General features: G+C 40.6%; 1 protein-coding gene across 3 annotated transcripts in view; it reads left to right on the forward strand.

Annotated features, from left to right (window-relative positions):
• Positions 1 to 19,938, forward strand: part of LARGE1 (LARGE xylosyl- and glucuronyltransferase 1) — a 290,172-nt gene that overhangs the window by 181,083 nt on the left and 89,151 nt on the right. The window lies entirely within an intron of this gene.

Here is a 19,938-nt window from a genome sequence, read left to right on the forward strand (position 1 = left end):
GTCTTTGGTTTGAATATAATTGTTCTATTTGTGAGCTCTTTCCTCAACAGTGTTCTGTATAGAATGATTGACAAGACTGATTATCTATGGAATTTGTTTCATTGGTCTAATTATTTGGGACAGGTGAGAGCTTGACAATACAGTAGATGATAAAGAATTATGAAGATGCCCTAGTGACCTACCATTCAAGCACCTGTTGGTATTTAATACTTGGAAGAACTTGTTTTATCTTACTTTTTATTAATAAAACGTAATTATTACTTTCAGTGTAACTTTTCCATGTTACCATTGAAAATGAATGAAGTTAGGATCATACTTGGACCATGGAGGATGAAGGGAGCAGATTTATACATGTAAATAGAAATGTGTTACTGCTTGCTCCTCTTAATGAGTTGATAAAGGGTTCTGGATTTAAAGTGTCCACGTAAAGTAGTTTTCTCTACCTATACCCATTTCCCACAGGTCCTTGAAAAGCTCCTTGATAGTTTGACCAAGAAAGGACACTTTCAGAGCAACTGTGTAAGGACATGATCACTAAAAAATTCCCCGTTACCCTATCACAAACTGGAGCTCTTTTCTGGCTAACACACTGCTAAAACCATTTAGTTCTCCCAGGCTCCAGTGTTGCCAGCTTCTCAGAGTCAGTGATGTGTCCTATTGTTCTCCTGTTGCCCTCAGAATGTGTATTGGAGTGCTGATAAGTGCAGAGGCATTCCCAGTATCCTGGTCTGAAGGTCTTCAGCCCTGTAAAAGTGCAGCCTTGATGCATATATCATCAGCTCTCTTAAAACCACCTGAAGCAAGGCCTGAGCAATTGCGACTATTCATTTACAGAAGGTGACAGGAAAAAAAAAGCACATTTACTCTACTTTATCCCATGCTGAAATCCACAAGGCCACTTTGCCTTTCCCAGTACCCAGCAAACAGGCAGCAAATATTATCTTCAGCTCTACGGTCAACGACTGGGTGCTAGTGCTTCCTTCTCAGTGCATTTGTTGCTCTTCTCTGGATACACTGATGTCCCTTCAGCAGGCCAGAACCAGTCACCTTCTTACTTAACTGAACTATTCACAAATGTGCTTCATTATGGAATATAAAGTTTTTCCTCCTCTTCAGGTATTGTTCAAATCTCTTCACCAAGCCTTTCCCTACACTGAACCTTGAGTTGATATAAATATATACCTTGACAACCAGAATTTACATAAATCTATGCATAGGGAGTAATGCTGTGCTATTGTACTCTCTCACTGTGTGCTACTGTCCCATTAGTAGTAACATTTTACTGAATATGGTGTATTAGCAAGTGAAGAAATGTGTTTAAACTGAATTTGGGCATAGAGCACTGTGTGGTCAAAGATAATAAAATATGACTTGAGACAATGAAGGGATAATCTCCATGCTTATATTTTTTTGCCATAGTTTCCTTGAAGGTCCCTTACTTTTTACTGGGGAAAGAAACCAAGCATAAAGATTGCTTGGAAAGAAAGGAATATGGAGCAGAGGCAGGCAGGCCTAAGGTTAAAAAAATTACAGACAGTAATTATGGAAACATGGAGAAGGATAATTACTGGAAGTAAAAAAAAAATAGTGTAAGTCAAGTCTCCATTAGGCAAGGTTGTTCAGCTGATTAGAGCTGTGAAAAGCTCTGACTTACACATGGAGACAGAATTCCTGGGCTACTGCCAGTTCTCGTCATATATGTATCACAACTCCCAAAGGTGCAATTTTGTAAGTTTTCCAGACTGTCTTTTTAATTCCAGATGACCACCTACTTTTCCACAATTTTTTAATCCTTGTAATAAATTGGTCAGTGTCTACATCTGCTCATCTCCCAGATGGTCATGCACAAAGAAAGAATTAATGGCACAATCCTATAGCCCCAGGAGTTGAGCAGGGTGGGAGAGGACTTTGGAAGGCACGTACACCCAAAATAGTGATCCTAAATGTTGAGGAGGAGAGAGAAATTAAAGTTTCTGAGCACAAGCTTGTTCTCCAGCCTCTGTCGTAGGGTGCAGTCCCATTAGGCAAAGACGCGATGGTAATGGATCATCCTGGAAAGCAACGGCAAGTAAGTTGAAAAGGTACTGTTGCTCTTTTACTGCTCTGTAAAAGATTGGTTTAAGTCATATAGTGATTCTCAATTTATCCTCAGTATCTTTTTATTTCTCCTGCCAGCATTACAAAAGATTCAAAGGATGTCTCATGTCATTAGCCCCAAATATTCCTCTAAAGGGTCTGTTTTTAAACTAATGTTCAGAAGTCTGAAGTAAGTTTATGAAGATTTCTTTGGGACAATCCAGTGTATTTGTTGAAATATTACTTAAACCGAAATAAAGCTCCTATGAAGGGAGTCTACTCTCCAAAGGAACCTGACACGATACCCAACCCCAGCTTGGAGGGCAGCTTTAAAACCACAGGCTCTCCTAGAACTGTTCAAACACCCAATTGTTGGCTAGAAGTAGTAATTATAAACCTGCTTGCACCAGGATGTTTTTTGAGCAAGTAGAATTTTTCACATCAGTGCAGGAAAGGCAAGAGCTTCCTTCTGCATGTTTCTGCAGGATAACCGATAAGACAGTCCAGCACAGCCTCTTCCAAGTTACATCCACACAGATAAAGAGAGGGAAGGTCCTAGAGTCTGTGGTTCTTTCTGTACTCAGGGAGAGTTTTCTTCCCTACAAAAAACAGTGACAAAGAGAGACCAGTAGCTCAGATTGCTTTCTTCTAGGACACCACGCTTGGAAGAAATTCAGATTCATGATTGTCTTGCAATTTAACCAGCTCCAATTTACTGTGTAGAAAGGCTCACAGTATGTTTTAAATAGCACCTGCAATACCCAGTATCCTTGTTCTGCAAAGATTCTCCTTCCTGTCATCCTAAGAATTGCTGAAAAGATCAGACTCTTACATGGTACCTTAATATTTTAAGTGGTAAAGCTACTATTACATTCGTTCTGTAGATGGAAAAAAGGGAGTAGGATTACATTCGTTCTGTAGATGAAAAAAAGGGAGTAGGATTCCTTTGGAAGTTATTGCTCTTCTGCCCTTTTCTGATAAGCTCTTTGCATACACCCTTACAATAAATCATCCAACTATTCTGTAACTGAGTGCACAAATTAGATCTGTACATACGTGATTTTATTTGAAAAATCTCTTCTTTGAAGTGGCAACCTTAGGCTTTGAGACAAATTCATACCTCTTTCCACTAGCCTGAAAGAGTGTCTCTCAAGCAATGTAACATTAAAAAATTTCTCTTAGCAGTTACTGTGGGATGTACAATTATTATGCCTTTTATATGCAAGCTTCAATCTCTGTGCATAAATATGTCTTTGGGAACCATTAACTTAAATTCCAAAAGTTAGATACAGCTTTTCAGCTGTGATTTGGACATTTCTGCTTTAGCCTCATTCTTGCTATCCCAAAGATAAATAGTCTGTTTCTATAGGACAGATATATGCCTCCAAAATATTGACTTCAAAGATGTGAGTCTGCAGCCAGTCTGGTGAAGATAACTTGTCACGCACGTTTTCTCTGACTTAGTTGACACTGATTATGTTTTCTATTCATCTTTCATGGCATTTTGAAAGTCCTAAACTTGAGAAAGCATCTAGCCTAAGGGCAGAAGAGTGGGACTGTAGATCATATGCATTATTGGATAAAGTGCTGCAGAGTGTTTCAGACAGCAAGGATTAGTGTAACCAATACGCTTTTATTACAGAAATGGTGTGAATTCTTCTGAGAAAAGACCCAGTCCAAAGCTATGGTCTCTGCCATCAATCTTAAAGTTCTTTTAAAGGCCACATCAGCTAATTGTTTTTTATTGTTCATGCTCATCCAAACTCTTGGTATTGAAAAGTGGTTTCTTTTTTCCAAACTTCTGATTTTTACCTAAACCTTTTGTTAAATATAGACTCGCAAGAGCATTCATTGCAAATGATATTTGGGAACTGACTGTAACAATCATCATCATTATTTGTGTTATAGGTTGCAGTTCCAGTCAGGATCACAGCCTCTTTGTCCTGGGTGCTGTACATATACATAGCAAGAGATGGTCTTTGTGCTTTACCTAGTGTCAGATGGCAATTCTTGTGCCTGCCTGATTCCTTTAGGCTATCGCTATGTCTGAGTCATAGCTGAGACCCACAAATGAGACCTGAATAATTCCTGTAGAGATCGGTGTTGAGGGACTTTGTGTTAAATTGAATCCCACATCTAAGAGCATTGTGGTATTTCTTAAGTATATATCATAACTCAGAGGCTGTATTGAACAGTGATGTCCTACTACTATGTGTTAGTCTTAAAATCCAGTTAGCTGATATGATTAATATTTTAAGTACTTTTAAACAAGAGAGAATGGATAGGACATAACTAGTGTATTTCAAATAAGTTTACCTGTAGATTAAGTCGTCCAGATAATATAAGCTACAATTAGTGTTCATCTGTGCAAGTAAGTCTTCTCTGGAAAGCTGGGGAAAGCAGTAAGGCAGAATCACCTACCTCCATTAACCAAGCATCAAAGAAGGAGAAACGGCAAGCTTGATAGGAAGACAAGATTCCCATATTCATATTTTGCATGAATAAAAACATGATATAGAAGCTGTTTGCTTTGTGTCAGGACCTCAAACAATGATAAAAATCCATACTGACATCATAAATACCAGAAAAGGTCAACAGCAATTTTGGTGCAGGATCAAGTGCCCACAGCTGAAGAGAGATTGGCACATAGTCAATCCCAAACTTAAAATTTGCAAACACTCAGTATGCATGTGCTTTGGCATATTGCTCTGCAGAATGCCTGAGGTAGCAATCTTGGTTCATGCTATTTTTGCAGCTTCTTCAGGAAAAAGAGCAAACAAAAAAAAAAAAATCACAACCATCACAAAATTCAACATCTTGTGTAGGTGGTTTAGTAATGATATTCCTACAAGAGCTATTATGCATAAGGTTGTAATATCAAATGCATGCATAACTTTTCATTTGTGTGTGAATTTAGTGTGCCAGAAATTGAGATGCTGATGGCACCGGTGAGAGTCAAGCAAAGTCAGCAGGTGCTGTATAAATTTCCCTGAATTTGGCTCTATAAGTGAAGCCCTGTTTTAATAAACTACAGCTGTCATAGACCTAGGCCCTTCTTCTGCAAAGATTGTACTTTTTATAGGTATGCTCTTCTTGTAATGATGTAAAATATTCAGTTGTTGCCAGGATTAAAATTTAAAATTCATTGTCACCTATGGCTGAAGCCAGGATTTGAGCCACAGAATTGATTCTGGGCAGGTTCTGTAGTTCAGTCTGTCAGTTTACACTGAGTAAATCATTAAAGCTTCCACAGATCATTTTGAGACAGGATGGCTGCGGGCTGACACACTGTTTGTGTTGAATCCTGCAGAGATCTTTCTGTTCCTTTTGGTCGGTACAATAGGTTTTCTTTTCTTACTAATCAAGAGGAAGGCATTAGCAGTATGCACCTTAGTGTGTGTAAAACTCCATGGTATGAGTTGATCTTTTTGTGAAGGAAACAGAATCACATTGTAGCAGAGTGCTTTAATAAAATTGTCAGGCAGCTATTAAAATAGCTTAAAATTTTCTGAATTTTTATAGGAGTCTAAAAAGGCCGAATGGCACTTGTCTTTGCTCATAAAAGGAACATCTGTTAGTTTCTGAAAGACTTGTGTTTAATGGTTAGACTACAGTACATAGCTCATCCTAGGGTTATTCCACAGATTAAATACATTTTCTCTTTGAAAAGGTCCCTGTGGAGACTCTATCTGCTTAAGATTCTCTATTCCTGATTGTTATATCGTGATGTTTTCTTCTTTTCTGCTGCAGAAGCTTTGAAGCTTAATTGATAAAGAATTCTATTTGTTAGCTGTAGCTGATAGAAATGTTGGGATGTGTCATGCTCCTCTGTCCCATGATGCTGTTGTTATCACCTGTCTGTGTAACTACAGGAGCGGACACTGATTTAGTTTATCTTGGTGAAGAGCCAAAGAAAGTAAGGATTTAGGAAATCAGGAAAAAAAAGATGAGTTTGTAGCTGTGATTAGAGGTTATTTTTGCTGATTTTAATTAGGAGGGGATCAAGTAAAGAGATGGGACTTACTGATTCTGTGGGTCTAAGGAAAAACATTTCTGTTGCTCCATGCTTATTGGATAAGCTGACTGTCTGGAAGTTCTTTTTTTTGCCTTCTTTTTTTTTTTTTTTTCCTAATTGCAATTTGCTTTGCCATGATATCCCTTTATTGAAGAGGCAGCATGTAAGAAAGTTGACCTTAGTAAATGAGCCTCCAGCAGAGAATTTGTTATATGGATCAGCATGTGCACATTCTAGTTTATGGTTTTTAATGTGACAAGGGACATAATCAGGAAATTCTGATTATGAATTGCTGCCAAAATAGAATGGCTGCAGTTTCTGAAACATCTGTAGTTCTTTTTTAGCTGAATGGTTCTTTGTCTGTTTCTGCCACCAGGCAGAAATATTTAGAGGTGAAAGGCCAACAGTGCATAGAAATTGGGTGTAACTCATGATGGGGGGAATTCTAAAATAAAAGAAAAGAAAATAAAAGATTTGAGTTTTTTATTTTTCCATTTTGATTTCCAAGGGATACCCTTTTGTCCTGTTTTCAAGCTTTTTCCCATGGGGGCTAGGAGTGTTTTAATTAAAAATGAAAGCTGATACTCTTTTGTCGTCTTTCGATTCCACAACTGAAGCTTTCAGAATAAAAACCCACCAGATACTGCAAGAGTTGTAATAAAATCTTGTTGGCAACACTGGAATTTTGAGAACTCTTTTCTACATTCTCAACATCAATCTAGTGCTTTTTCTGCATTATTTTTCTCCAGCATTTGTTAACCTGCCACTCATTCTACAGCTGGTTTTTTGGCTTAGATGCTGTAATGTATCAAACACCCAAACTAAACATTGTATGACTCACACAGTGTTAAAGAAAAAAAAAAAAAAACAGTTTCTATCTCCTCTGAGCTCTTTCTTCAGGATTTAAAGAGACTTTAATTCTATTAATCTCAAGTACTCTAACTGTGGAGAATGGACCTAGAGCTTTTTGAATTGCCTTGCAGATATTTATTGAGAGAAGTCTGGGCAGAGCACGACATCAGAGCAGCAAAGTGCATATCCCAATCTCCCTTGATTAGCAGAAGCTGTGACTTTCCAGAAGCTAGAAAATCCAGCTCCCAGAGGGCAGACACTGGGAGAAGGAGCGTTTCTGCTTTGTGTGTTTGTTCTTGGCCGAAGAATAGTGCATTTCTGGGAATGGGATACCAGTAGGCTGTTCTAAAATGAAAACCTTTGAGAACAGTGGGAAGTAACAAACTGGGGTGGAAAATAATAATAACCCCTCATCTCAACTAAAAAATAGAAATCAGTCAGGAGTTGCTCTCCACTGATAAATGTTTTGGGTTGATCATTTTCTCCTGCAATCTCTTCACCTTCTCATGCAATTATAGACATACTCCCTCTCGGATACGTTTAGTACCCCTGCCTCATCACAGCTTGTTTAATATTTTTTTTAGAGAGCTATTAAAAAAAACCCAGACCCCAGTGTCTGCCAGTCGTCCTGGGTGGAGCACACAAATTAAGCCCATGTACTAATCCCTCTAGCCAGTCACTCTGCGGTCCTTAGGTGACAGTAAAGCAGAGCAAGTACATGAGCAAGCAGTGAATATGGAAGGAGTGGCAACTTGTCCATCATTCCAATTAGTAAAGTGTAGTGATGATTCACCTCTGCATGTGTGAAAAAGCCAAGCAGATGAGATAAATGGGTCATTCACCTAACAAATGAAGTTTACTCTAAGGTTTGATAGTTATATTACTAGGACTAAAGAAAGAAAGATATCTAATAGGTAGGTTTCCGTGCCTAAGGCACTCATTCTAATTACATGCAATCTATCAAGCACATATGCTTTTCACAGTTCTCTGTGCCATGCATTGTAATAACTTGATATTCTGTTTTCTCCCTCTCTGAACCAGGCGTAGTCTCTGAGCCTACCTTGTTCTGTGTTAGCAATCTGTATTTTTAAGGACCTAAAGCCCCATTTCAAAGCTCTCATCCAAGGTTTCACCTTTTTGGTTTCATGCTGCAAATTATGTCTGTAATACTGACATTGGCAGCACATGGATTTGCATACAGTAAAGCGGCGTAGGGAATATGTGTCTCACAGGCTCAAGCTGGAAAGTAGAATGTGTTGCCCAGAGGTCAATGGTATGATTGTCCCATCAGCAGGATGAGTGCATAGTATTGCTCTCTGCACAACCAGGGAAGAGGGAAAAGAGTATGTGAAATTAAACCAATTTATTACATAACTGAACTAAGACTGTGTACAAATGCACCATGAGCAAAAACTGCAGAAAGTTACATGAACTAAAAGTTAGGCATGTAAACAAAATCAATAATCAATCCAATTTTATGGAAATAGTAGAAACCTCACAGGTTTCCTTTTGTCAAACAATCCAAGAATCAGGGATGTTTGAACCCTTATTTTAACCACCAAACTAAAAGAAAGAAGTAGGTATGTCTGTAATGACCCCTTTGACTCTGCATCTGCCAAGTGTCTTTATTTTACTTAAATCTCTAGCTTGCATTCAACATGGGCGGTTAAATTAAATGAAGGAGCTTGTCTCCCTCTGACCTTTTCCTCAAAGTAAAGCTTATCTGTGCTTTGAGACACCGCTAACAACAAAAAGTTTTTTGTCCTAGCCCTTCCAGATAGGTACCAAAAGGTGATTGATATACATACAGTAAAACTCAGGGACCAAGTGTGTCCATAACTTTTCTGTATTTTTATTTATTTCCTGCATTTAGTTGTAGTGGAATTCATAGTTTGAGCTTAACTGTCAAGTATGGTGATCTGTAACACCCTCCAAGGTCTTGAAAAGAATTTGGAGCTGAAGTGCGAAATTCTTAGCTGCAGTAAATGGTGTGCAAGTTCATGTTAGTAGAAGAGATGCAGATTCAACATTTTCTCATGAAGACCCGGGCCAAATTATGTTTCCTTTGCACTGCCTGAATGCTCAAAAGGATATCAAAATCTGAGCTGATGCTCTTCCTACCTGGATGTAAGAGGAGCCCTATGTCAGCTGCTTCTGGTCCTCATTATTCTGGGGTTCATTCTGGGGCTGGGACATGTCAGCAGAACAGCTTCATGAGAGCCATTAACTACTGGCACAACTAAGTGAAACCCTGAAACTACTTACATCGTGTTTGGGTATGCGGTGTTTATTTCTGTCTGCTTAGGGACTGGGGGAGCTGTCGGATAAGTGCTGTTGTGACACACCAAGACAATTTGTCTCATGAGAACAGAGGTGGAAGTGTATAGCAAAGAAGGTGTTATAATGTTCAGTGATGCTGTGTACAAACAGGCCAGACTGTGAACCATTCCAGGGCTGAGGACCTAGCACATGCTTACCGCTTCTGCCCTGCTGAGACACTGGTAACTTTGAGCAGGACTAAAGCCCTACCGTGAAGTGAGCGATCGTACTTTTTCTCATACAAAATTACCCTTGGCTGACTCTGTGCTACCGCTCTTCTGCAATCAACCCAAAATGTCTGCCAGTTTATGCTTAGAGCAGCTTACTGAAATAAATGCACATTACCTCTGTAACTGGCGCAGGATCTCCTGAACTTCATTAATTCATGACGTTACTGTGTCTTCCTGCACGTTACTTGTAATAAATAGTAATAATATTTCCTTCCTGCGTGCTTCAGGATACAGTTATTGCAGGTGCCGAGTGGCATTCTGTAGGACTGTCTACAGGCTTTTTGCCAGCCTGCTTGGGAGTCATATTGGCACCAATTTTTACAGTACCTGGAGATTCAGGTGCTTTTCCATACTACTAAGAAATGATTATCTGAATATTGCTGTACTGATGTCCTAAAATCCTGAGAGAGCACATCTCAGCTGGTATAAACTGGTTTGATAAAACATTGGAGGAAACAGGATGACGCTGACTTACATCAGTAAAGAAGTCTACCTCCTATATGCTCTGATTTACGTAAACATTCCTGCTTTGAACGTAACAGCTTCTTTTATAGGCTAACTAAAAAAAGATGTGAATAGTTGGAGGAGTCATCTTTAAATATGGTCTCCTTTCAACTCCAGACCCCTGGTATGGGTCACAAGTAAAAAGAGTTGAGTGACCTCAGCCATGTCTGACGTACATGAAGTCTGAAAGGCATAAGCAAGGCAGCAAAGAGGTGCACTGCCTGGGTATGAGTTTTGAGGCACCTCGTCAGAATTAGAAGAGGATGTCTGCACACTGTCAGTTCCATTCTCATGACCATATAATCCTTTCAAACATATTAATAGGAAGTGGAGATAGTTGGTAGGTAAATGAGAAAAGAGGGTGAAGTTAGAAAGTAAGACTGTATATGTAGGATACTGAGCCGGAAAAAAAAGAACAGGAAGAGGAAGAAGTGGAAACCCATGCCAAGTTACTCAAGATTATTTGTCTTGAAATCTACCTGAGATTAGCCAAAAACATCATATAGCAGAGTAAATTTCTGTGAAACTATACAGAAGCAAGCATGTGTATCTAGAAATATTCTGCATTTCCTTGTCAGCAACATCTGACTATAAGAAAAAACTTACCAAGGAAATAATGAAGTGCACAATAGCATTGAGGAGCTAACCCAGTGTTTAATTCAGTGTAATTTTGGCCTGTCTCTCCCACGAGATGGGTAGAGCAAGTATCATCTCAACTTGGCTGCAGTCAGCAATTAGTCCTACTGTCACTGTTATCACTTTTTAATTTGTTTTGCTCTGTAGTGTAAGAGCTATGGTTGTGGACCAGCACTTTTAGTCCTTATTTCCAAAAGAGAGTGGTAAGAAGGCTCTAGGCACCCATTGCTCTGAAGCCAAGTGGTTTTCTTCCTCTTTCTAAAGAGTTTTGATCAGTGTAACACCCTATCTAGTGTTTGTGTGGGGTAGGAGGGCTGAGAATGATTTGTGAAATTGAGAAGAGCAGTGATGAAGCTCCATTTTTGGTTTGGTTTTTGTTTGGGTTTGTTTTTTTTTTTGCCTTGGTTTTATGCTGTTGCTTTTAAAGGCTTAGTTGCCATAACAACTCAAAGCAGTCCTGTATTACCATAGAAACATGCTGTTGTGGGTGACAGTTTTTATAAGAATCTTTTTTTTTTTTCTGTCCTCTTCAAGTAGTGTCTTTAAAACTGGCCCTTTTGCAGGTATATCACAGTACACTACAGGGGTTCCATAAAGTGTCAGAATGACATGATAAACAACAAAAGTTGAAGCATATACTTAAATCCTGGAGGAAAATCTGGGGTCATGATTGACTGAGAATAAAGAGTTAAAGTAAATTCCTGTTGCTTAACTTGGAGGTTGAACATATTGAGCTTAAAGCAGGGCTGGCTAATCACTCCACCTCAGTAAATACTCAAACAAAACCAGAGCAAAACAGGAGTTAGGGTTTAGATTATGTAGCAGATAGTTAGTATAAAAACAACTTGTCCTGATAGTTGTAGTTATCAAAAGACGGGACTACTTTAACGTTCTCTGCATGAGGTTGCTCCTTGAGACTATTTGGAGACTGAAGTGAGAACTGCCGAATGAGGCAGCCCTCTTGTAAAGCAGTGCTTCATGCTGAGAGCTGGTTCCAGCTGCATACTGATAGCCTGCGAGCTTCAGGGTGTTGGTTCTGGCCTGGCAAGCCCTAAATTTTTTGGGATCTGCCTATCTTGAGAACTTTCCCTCTCCCTGTGTGATATCTTTAACAGCTGTGCTCTGCAAAGTCTCCTGGGTTCATAAAGAAAGGTAATAGAACTTTTCCTTCCACAAATCTGCATCTCCATCTACTCATTACTTGGCTCTCCAAGAGCAGTGGACTGCTGGAGCATATCAGCTCTCCTAACTTCTGATAGATTACTGTGCATCTTTACTACCAAACTTCAAATTGAAGTTATGGACCAGTCGCAGACCATTTACTCCGTCCCAGCAAACCATTGTAGTACAGAGTACGCTGTTACAGGTTCATAATTATATGACAAGCCACAGAACTTACTTGGAAAGAGGACAGACAAGCATAGCCAGACAGCTGTGGAGGTTGTTATTGATCAGTATTTTTACAGGGAGGCACAAGTCTATCAGTTTCCTGTAATCAGTTGCATCAATGATGAAAAACCTTTTCAATCCTGATCTGCACATTTAAAAGAACATAAAAGGTTCCAGCTAGGATCTTGCAACGAGTTCCCCTTGCCAAGGTCAGGCAGGCAGCAAGGAATGACATGGACTTCAGATGGCCTTTATGGTTACTTACTCCTCAGTGAGCCTAGACAAATCTCCTATTACTTCCTCTCATTTGACCCTCAATTCTTCAGGCTCCATGCTGGATTTATCAGCCCTACTTGGGAGTGATGATTAGAGGGAAATAGGATTTCCTTCCTGCTTTCTGAATGCCTACCTCTAACCTGTTCGGAGACACGACATCCTAGGGTGTTCCTTATCCTTCATTTTTATGGTATCAGAAATCCCCCTATGATCTTGAAGTTTCCAGATGAGACCTGTTCCATCTAATCTAGTCAAGATTTGTTGGGCACAATTCCCTTCTTGCTCTTCTTCAACTCCTTTCTCTAGTCAAGAAGTTTCAAGGTAGTAAGTCAAAGGTTAAAGTTAAATGTTAATCCTGATGACCAACATCCTGATGACATGTTGACTTCTACTCCATGAAAAAAAAAAATGTAGCCAAACTTAAGAGGGGCTTTTATATCACTTTGAAATTAGTTCCTGTTTCAATTAAATCACTGAAGACTGACCACCATGCAATGTGATTTCTACTCATTAATCTTACTAACTATAGCTACATTCAGTACAAATCCATTCTCTGAACAGTCCTTCCGCCTCTAGTGAAGAACAGGCTACCACAACCTCTTCTTTTTGCCAGTCTTGCCATAAACTCTGTGGTTCATAGTTGGATTTTATGGCTGGATTAGGAGATCTTAAATTTCTGAAGAGCTGGACTATATGTAGATGCTCAAAGCTGCCATTTTTTCCACTTGTTTAATAAATAGAAAACTCACTGTTGAGCAGGACATATGCATATGTGGGTTCTTAAAGAGCTTCTACCTTACCCAGTACTAATGCTAAGGCAGCTGTTACCCCGTATATGAGCTACATTTTTAATGGAGCCCTCTATCTACAAATAATACTTCCTTTAGTTTCATGACTGATTTTTTTTTTTCCTCTCTTACTTAACTGAGATTGCTGCATGAGGTGAACTCAGATAAAGAAGCAAGATTGCAGTCCCAGGGAGCATGTCAGCGGTGGATCTAGATCTAGAATACGTACCTATGCAGGGAGAGAATTTGTGGAGATTTACTTTAAAGTGAAGCAAAGGTAAAGAAGAGCTACAGGTTGGAATATGCTCTTTGCCAGCCCTGTAACAAAAGAGAAGTTATCCTAACCCACTCTGTTCCCCTGAGAGTCTCAGTATATTTGCAAAACAGAACATAATCAGCATTAGCCTGACCTAGCCAGTACAGTCAGTACCATTCAAGCGTGGGCAGCAAACACTAGATTTGAATATCAGTGTGTTTCAATGATGATAGCTCTTCATGTGCTTCAGGGCTGTTTTGTCCTTGCAGATGTGACACCGGTGTTTAAGCTGCCTTTTTTTTCACCTTTCTTATGGTTTACAACCTTTTTCCTATATTCCCATCACCATGTGTTTTCTATAGAACATTGAAAATATTAGCAGCCTACACCTGAGGTCAATCTGCATTTCCTTGCTGGAACACACTCTGAGGCACACTTCACCAGATATCCAGGTCTATACTTAACATTCCCCTAAAAGGCACAAAATTATGAGGTGCAGAGACATATTGATGAAGGCTATTGTTTAGTGACAGAGTAAATAAAAAACTAGAGGTCTTGGTACTGGATCAAAATGTCATAGAGAGCTAACACTAAGTGGTAATCTGGTATAAATTCACTGATTCATTTCTGTTCCAAAATATTAATGGATTAACTATTCTGAGAAACCTCACCCTGGATCAGATACCATCTGTCTTTCCATAGTAAGCTTAAAGTCAGCATAAACTCCAAATCATGTGTTCTGGCTAATGCAATAGAAATGTCATTCTGTCCCCACATTTGATTATGTATCAGATTTGCTCTGCTGGGTGACTCAGTCATGAACAGATCCAGTATACTAATGAACATAGAGCCGTCGCTGGAGTGAAGCTTGCATTAACTTCATTGAAATATATTGCTCTAGGGTACCTTGCTATATAGCTCTGACTTTCACGTTGAAGGCAGATGGGAATGATAATTTCTTGGGATGAAGTTTGGAAGACAGAATCTAAAGTAGAAGAAATTTGATTTTAGTGATCCTAAGCTATGATTACTCTTAATTTATCCCTTGGCAGAGGAAGAAGATGTTTAATCATTTATCTTAACAATATGTAAGGTCTCCAGGTTGTCAAAATTAAGAACTAAAGATTGGGTTAGAAATCTCTGGAAAGTGTGTTGAGACCTGGAGAGCACCTTTCATTATTTTCATCCCCTTGCGACTAGTGCTTGAAAAAGCAATGATCAACTGTGAAGGAAGTTGCAACTAGAGTTCAATGCCAAGACAGGAGAGCTGTGATTCAAGGCTGAGAGCTTTGGGGGGAAAAAAAAGAAGTCATGCTTACATGTCCACCTCTGCAAAAATGCACTAAGGATATGCTTCTTAAGACATCCTAAATAGCTAGTGTTTTTTGTTCTGCTCTCCAAAGACTGCCCCAGTCTGGCCTAGCTGTCAGGCAAAACATGAACTTGTTCTTATCAGCTTTGTAGCTCTGATGCCTTGTTCTTAGTGGGTCCGTTGTCAAAGGGCAAAGAGGAGGCAAACTCTTTCAGAGGAATCAGGATAAAGGACTATCACCATTGTATTATTAGCCCGAAAGCTTGAAGCACCTTTACCAATTACCAATACCTATTTCCTGTTTTGCAAGTGGAATTAGGATCTCTCAGCAATATATTGAAAGCAATTGAATATCATCCAGCAATTGCCATGAGTGAAGTTGTAAGTAATTAGTACTAATGATACTTACGAGGGAAGACAGGAGTGGTTGAATCAGACTTTCCCCTTATAGGCTTAGAATATACACAAACTGAAACAAGTTATTTAATTATGTATTAGGGTTGTTGCCGAGTTTCTTTATTATTTCTAGTGCTGTTGGCTAGGAAGTATATTGAGATAGCAGGATGTTGTAACCGTTTCCTCTGAGATCTCACCAGAAGTTATAATGTAATTGTGTAGAATTAATATACTAAAAATACCTTTTCCCTATCATGGGATCTTGCAAGAATGTGGTGCCTTTCTCACTAAAAGCCCGGTGTTACTAGTGGAGAAGCATGTTACTAATGAGAAGCATGTATGGCATCAGCACATAATTTTTGCAGTGAAATAATGTCAGGATTCTGTTTTAATTTTATATGCCATTCCTCCCTTCCCTCTCTTTTTATTTTAAGGTTTCATCCTCTCCTTAACATTTTCCCAAGTCATGGGTTATTATTTTCATAGCCAGCTCAGCCATTCCTTTATGAATGCTTCTGCTTTTTTTGCTGAGCATCACTGGAAAGGATGAGTCTCTGACCCACCTCCACTGCTCACTAAGTCAACTGCCTTTGAAGTACATGCAATAAACTTTCTCTGATGGTAAAAAGAAAAGCCTCATTAGTTCCAGCCCATATTTGGGAGGCACCTCTAATCCACACTTGTTCTGCTTCTTTCTTTTTAATGTTTAATTATTGATACACCTTACCTGACTCATGCAATCTTACAGTAGTGAGATTTTTCCTGCATTTTCCCAACCTCTCTTAACATTTTGACTCCCTCACTCAAAGCCTGGCTCTCATTTACATAAGGGTCTGTGAAATATCTGGCAGAAGACCATAGCAAGAAACCCATGTGCAGTAGGTTGTGGTGGCTCAACAGGGCAGGAATCTCTCCTTCCCTCTGGGAGAACTTGCAGAAAGAGAAAGGTGACACAGCTGCGAAGATGAGCAGCTGCTAGAAGGAGGATGTTGCATCCATGTAGAATCATAGAATCATAGAATCATAGAATGGTTAGGGTTGGAAGGGACCTTCAAAGGTCATCTAGTCCAGCCCCCCTGCAAGGAGCAGGGACATGCCCAACTAGATCAGGTTGCTCAGAGCCTCATCCAGCCTGGCCTTGAACGTTTCCAGAGATGGGGCCTCCACCACCTTTCTGGGCAACCTGTTCCAGTGTTCTATAACTTGCATCGTAAAAAATTTTTTCCTAATTTCTAATCTAAATCTACCCCCTTCTATTTTAAAACCATTACCTCTCGTCCTATCGCAACAGGCCCTACTAAACAGCCTTTCCCCATCTTTCTTGTAGGCCCCCTTGAGGTACTGGAAGACCACTATCAGGTCTCCCTGGAGCCTCCTCTTCTCCAGGCTGAACAGCACCAACTCTCTCAGCCTGTCCTCATAAGAGAGGTGCTCCAGCCCTCTGATCATCTTCGTGGCCCTCCTCTGGACCTTCTCCAACTGGTCCATGTCCTTCTTGTGCTGGGGTCTCCAGAACTGGACACAGTACTCCAGGTGGGGTCTCACCAGGGCAGAGTAGAGGGGGAGAATCACCTCCCTCGACCTGCTGGCCATGCTCCTCTTGATGCAGCCCAGGATGCTGTTGGCCTTCTGAGACGCAAGGGCGCATTGCCTGCTCATGTTGAGCTTCTCATCCACCAGCACTCCCAAGTCCTTCTCCTCAGGGCTGCTCTCAACCCATTCCCTGCCCAGCCTGTATTTGTGCCTGGGATTGCCATGACCTAGGTGCACGACCTTGCACTTGGCCTGGTTGAACTTCATGAGGTTGGCACGGGCCCACCTCTCCAGCCTGTCAAGGTCCCTCTGGATGGCATCCCTCCCTTCCAGCGTGTCGACGGCACCACACAACTTGGTGTTGTCGGCGAACTTGCTGAGGGTGCATTCTATCCCACTGTCCATATCACCAACAAAGATGTTGAACAGGGCCGGGCCCAGCACGGACCCCTGAGGGACGCCACTCGTGACCGATCTCCACGTGGACATTGAGCCGTTGACCACCACTCTCTGAGTGCGGCCATCCAGCCAACTCCTTATCCACCGAGTGGTCCATCCATCAAACCCATGTCTCTCCAGTTTAAAGAGAAGGATGTCGTGCGGGACAGTGTCAAAAGCTTTGCACAAGTCCAGGTAGATGATGTCAGTTGCTCGTCCCTTGTCCACTGATGCCGTCACCCTGTCATAGAAGGCCACCAAATTGGTCAGGCACGATCTGCCCTTGGTGAAGCCATGTTGGCTGTCTCCAACCACCTCCTTGCTCTCCATGTGCCTTAGCATGGTTTCCAGGAGAATCTGCTCCATGACCTTGCCAGGCACAGAGGTGAGGCTGACCGGCCTGTAGTTACCTGGGTCCTCCTTATTCCCCTTTTTAAAAATTGGGGTTATGTTCCCTCTCTTCCAGTCATCGGGGACCTCACCAGACCGCCACGACTTCTCAAATACGATAGCCAGTGGCTTGGCAACTTCATCTGCCAGTTCCCTCAGGACCCGCGGATGGATCTCATCAGGACCCATGGACTTGTGCACCTTCAGGTTCCTTAGATGATCCCGAACCTGCTCTTCCAGTACAATGGGCAGTTCTTCATTCTCGCAGTCCCTGCTTGCACCTTCTACAGCTTGGGTGGTGGGACAGGAACTCTTGTCGGTGAAGACACTGACAGATCTCCTGAAGAGGCCGTACTGCAGCGAAACCCAAATAAAATGTTCAAGAGAGGGAAGCTCCGATGCTCTCACCTGTTTTTCCTTTGGACACTCTCCCATCTGAAGCGTATAGTGTGACTTGGAACCCTTTGTATACCAACCTTATTTAATTTGATCTGCATATGCAAGTATTTCACCTTGCTCACACTGGGAAGTTGCTTAAAGTCTGGTCATCAATACTTGTTGTTACCTGTCTGGAGCCTAAATAAGGTGAACTGCAACTTGCATTTGCTTGAAACCAAAGAGTTGTTTCAACAATAACAGTCTAATCTTTGCCTAGTGCAATTCTTTGCATTGGTACAGCAACACTGCTGCCTGGAATTTGGACAAATTCTTACAGCATGCAAGTACTTTTAATGGGGGAAAGAAAAATGGTATTTACAGCAATTATCTTACCCTCTTGCAGCATTTCATAATTTCCCTTTTGTTAGACAGAAGGTAAGAGAAATTGGTTAAGTTACCCAATTGACAGGACCGACATTCTAGTAGCAAGCAGGTTAGTTATTCTTTTTGTTTTGTTCATGGGACTTGAGTGATTTTGGTTTGTGTGTAGTTTTTTTCTTTTTTTTAACATATCAGGTGGTACTGCGCCTGCCTAGAATAGAGCTAATTTTCTTCATAGCAGCTCATATGGTGCTGTGCTTTAGATTTTTGACCATAACAGCACTGACAGCACACTAATGTTCTAGCTTTTGCTTAACAGTGTTTGCACAGCATCAAGGCCTTCTGTTTCTCACTCTCCCTCCCTCCCTGGTGAATAGATCTGGGGGTGCGCAGTAGGCTAGGAGGGCAGACAACCAGGCAGATTCCTCAAGCTAACCAAAAAGATATTTCATGCCACATAACATCATGCTCAGCAATAAAAGGGAAAAGAGGGGGCTTGAGGGGGTTAGCTAGCTTTAGCTTGGGAACTGTCTGGGCATCGATCTACCCACAGGAGGTGATGGGTGATTGCCTTTACATAACTTTTGTTTTCTTCCCATCCTTCTTCCACTTATCCATCACTTATCAAACATTTTTTTGTTGTTTGTTTCTTTTATCTTGACGCCCAAGTTTTCTTGCTTTTATTCTTCCTTTCCTCTTCCCCCATCCCACTGAGGGGGATGGGGAGTGAATGACAGTGTGGTGCTGTTCTGGAGTTAACACACAACACAGGTATAAAAAACTCTGCCAGCTACCTGTCAGTGTGGGACCAGTATCTCTTTATCTGTACTGTATCCTGGCTGGCTGCATGAGTGTTTGATGGCTACCAAGGAAATATCACTTCTGTTGTAAAACCCTGGCATTGGAAAAGATACATATAGTTGTGCCAGAGAAAGTAAAGGTATCATCATAGCCTTCTGCACACAGGAGACAAAAAATCCCAAGAGAGGAGGAATATATGGACCCGAAACACTGACTTTGAAAGGTTAGTTGCTGAGACCTGCCTTAATGGGGATAGTCTACCATGGTAAAATGCTCAAAGATCAGGAGACCTACTTAAAAATCATGATGTTAAGAAAAAAAAGAAAGTATATAGTTCTTGTTTGTTGTCTGGCTCGTATAATGTTACACTTCCTTGCTTTTCATAGTGGTCATGAGAGCAAAAAGCTTACTCTTAAAAAAAAAAAAGCAGAAGAAAATAAATTTTTCCCATTATTAGATACTTCTAGAATACTAATAAGCACCCCCAAGGTATGGTGGGGCTCCTGATGCCTAGCCTCACAGAGTAAGGAATATACTGGACTGTGGAAACATAATTAATTTACAGGAATTTAATTTTCCAAATTCTTAGGAGTGTTTCCAGCCCCTGCCATAAAGCACAATGTGTTCAAGAAATTTCACAGTAGGCTCAAAGTTCTTTGGCAGATAATGCAGGGATGTTTTGATCCTCTAAACCCAATTCCATTTAGCAGGGCACAAGTAAGAGCAGTATGTACTGCAGATCTTAAAATATCTAAGAGACAGCATTAATCAACAAAAGCAATAATATGGTTATAATACCACTCTTTCCCTAGCAAAGAACAGGAATCAGGGGATTATTAAAATAGGAAATTATTTTTGCCTTTTAATTGGTAGTGCTCCAGAATCCTACCCAGGACACACCTCGTTGAAATAGGAGTTATGTGATTTTAGTATATGGGAATTATGTGATAACACATCAAATACCTCTG

Source organism: Chlamydotis macqueenii, chromosome 1, assembly GCF_036417535.1.
Source record: "Chlamydotis macqueenii isolate bChlMac1 chromosome 1, bChlMac1.mat, whole genome shotgun sequence".
Classification (NCBI taxonomy): domain Eukaryota; kingdom Metazoa; phylum Chordata; class Aves; order Otidiformes; family Otididae; genus Chlamydotis; species Chlamydotis macqueenii.